Source organism: Gavialis gangeticus, unplaced genomic scaffold (genome assembly GCF_001723915.1).
Source record: "Gavialis gangeticus isolate Ggan-Ray unplaced genomic scaffold, GavGan_comp1, whole genome shotgun sequence".
NCBI classification, from domain to species: Eukaryota; Metazoa; Chordata; order Crocodylia; family Gavialidae; genus Gavialis; species Gavialis gangeticus.
In genome coordinates this window covers 67,715,208-67,718,091 of record NW_017728993.1, presented here as the reverse complement: position 1 = coordinate 67,718,091, position 2,884 = coordinate 67,715,208, and the positions used below count along the sequence as shown (strand labels likewise).

The 2,884-nt window shown below is 41.6% G+C and overlaps 1 protein-coding gene across 13 annotated transcripts in view; it reads right to left on the bottom strand.

The window, feature by feature from the left end:
- DNM3 (dynamin 3) overlaps window positions 1–2,884 on the bottom strand; it is a 414,896-nt gene that overhangs the window by 289,648 nt on the left and 122,364 nt on the right. The window lies entirely within an intron of this gene.

The following is a 2,884-nucleotide window of genomic DNA, read 5'->3' as shown; positions in this document are numbered from 1 at the left end:
GGGGGAAGGGGAGGGGGGAGAGGGAGAGGGAAAAAGAGAGAATATAATTCACTTCCATACAGAAGGAAGTCTTCCACCATCTAGTTATATGGAAACGCCCACCATGTTTTCAAGTGAGTTTTCATCACTGTCATGTACATTTAACAATGATCTTTGGAAGTGCGGAACTCCCAGAAAGGAAAAGGTATTATTATGATCATGAACTTCAGATCAAATCAATGAGTTTAGAGAGAGGATTATAGAGACTTGTGTCACCATATGAATCTCAACCTGCTAATACACTCCTGCTTTCATGACTAATACAGGACCATTTCCTCCTTTTACCTTTGGAAGCAATGAAGTCACAGGAATAAGAAACTCTTTCATTTGACATTGCAGATCATCTTTTTTTTAACACAGGAAGTTAGGTTACCTCTCCAGTTGGCTTATGAACTGGAACTCAGGAAAAAGGATGAGGAAGGATATCTGGGGAATACCATGAAGTGGAATGGGATAAAGGCCATGTTTATATCATCTCCATGTCAAATGCAAAACTACTGACAAGATAAGCTCCACCCACTCCATCCCACTCCTCTTATACCCAAGCCTCACAATTAGCCAGAGTAGACAGCTTCGCAGAAGTCGTTAGTGTATGCCCCAGCACTATTCTTAGACCTGCTGTCTCAGGAGAGACAGGAGCCCTTTTTTTTTTAGAGTGTCTACACTGTCTAATTGCCAAACTTGGATGTGGGCAGAGCAGGAGTGAGTGGGCAGAGTTTATTTCTTGGCAGTGATCCTAGGCTTGGCAGAGTAAAGAATATAGACTTGGCCATAAATCTTTTCTGGCTCTTTTCCTCCTTTAGAAAGTGTTATGAGTGTGGAAGAAGCTAATCCCACTAGAAGGCATGTCATGCCAGCAGTGCCTGGCAATTCCTAATTACCCAATGCTAAGTTAACCAAGAAGTACAAAACCTCTGATCAAATAAACAGAGGCATCCATCATCCCTTGCTTGTGGAATAGTCTGAGAATAATCACCCTTGCTGTCTATCCTACAACCACTGAAATGCCTGGTGATCCAAAAACAAAATGTATCTACGAATGATCAAATTCTTACTTAAGGACATGTTGTGTCTGGCTCATTGAACAGAGTGGTAAAAGAAGCAACATATAGAAAGACACCAGCTTCTGCAAGAAGGATCTACAGTTTTGATGGTCATTCTCCCTTTTCTGTAATTCCAGAATAATAGGAGATCATGCATCCTGTACAGGACTTCTAAGGGTTTTATGGCAATGCTGTTGTCATTTACCCAATATAGTTGTGAAAACATTTGAAGGGGTGAAGTAAGTACAAACCATATTGTCAAAAGGTGAAGATAAATTATTCTTAGAGTTCCTTCCATAGACCTATCTGTGGCACTTTCAGATGTACACAATTGTGAATATCTGAATGTATGGGAAGTAGCAAGAGGAAGCCCTCATTAAAGGATGTTCAGCAATGCACAGATCTCCTGAATTATATCTAGGACATTACCCACACCATCCTCTGTTGAAACTAAACCTTTTCCCAATTAGTGAAGCCCAAAGGATATCAAAGCAACACTGATCTATGGTCCTTTTTCTTAAGCATCTCTTAAGTCATTGACTGTATCAGCATATCCTCTAAAACCTTCTGAAACCTACTTCTTCAGTGTGTGTGAATAAAACATCATTAAAGTCTGTCAGAATGCTGACAAAATCAATGAATTTAGTGGCTCAGATTTGTATTTGGGTACTGGTCTTGAAAGTTGCAAGCTTCCTTGTTATGTAATTATTTTAAGCAATTTTCATCCTCTTTACAGGACTGAACTATCACCCATCTCCTCCCTTTCTCTGGCAAAAGAAAGAAGGCAGAAAATATATTGATCCATAACAAACATCTTTCTATCTAGCTGCATAATTAGGGGTGGGTGACTGAGCCACCAAGCCCCAGTGACTGATTGTGAGAGGGCACAAGAATAGCTGTCACTGCCACTGCTGCCACTGTTGCCCAGGGTGCAGAAACAGCTTGTTGCACCTCTATAAGAGGAAACATGATGCTTAAAACGTGAAAGTGTCTATACATGTGTTGGTTTGCATTCTAGTTAGAATTTATCAGATCAGACTAAATTAAACAAGTCTCCTTCACATTCTACTTAGAATGCTTCAGCATGGCCTCGTTGTCACATGAATAAGCCCCTGGGGTTGTTGGCTGTAGCCATGTTGGTCCAAGAACATAGGCAGACAGGTAAATATGATATCTTTTATTTGTCTAATAAAAGATATCACACTTACTCAAAGAACCTTGTCTGTATAAGCCCCTGTGGGTTTAAAAATGGCCACTGTGGTGCTTTATCTAAGCCTCATTGAATCAGGTTTAGATGAAGTGCCCCACGACCATTTTTAAACCCACAGAGGCTTAACAGACATGACAGTGAAGTGTTTTAATTAAAGCAGCTCTCCAAGAACCGTTCTAATTAAAACGTTCCCACCCACAAGCACATGTATAGGCAGCCTGAATGCCTGGGCTTCTTGATCAAGAAGCCTTGAGTAGAATCAAGAACACAGACTAAGGTAGAGACTGCACAGAGTTGACTCAAACTATGGCATCTAATCAACACTGAAAAATGTAAGGTTCTCCACCTTGGGAGGAAAAACCTGCAGCATCCTTATAGGCTCAGCAGTGCTACACTGGCTAGCACTACGGAAGAAAGAGACCTGGGGGCCATCACTGACCACAAGATGAACATGAGCCTGCAATGCGATGCTGTGGCTAGTAAAGCAACCAAAATGCTGGCTTGCATCCATAGATGCTTCTCAAGCGAATCCCAGGACATCATTCTCCCCTTGTACTCGGCCTTGGGGAGGCCACAGATGGAGTACTGCGTC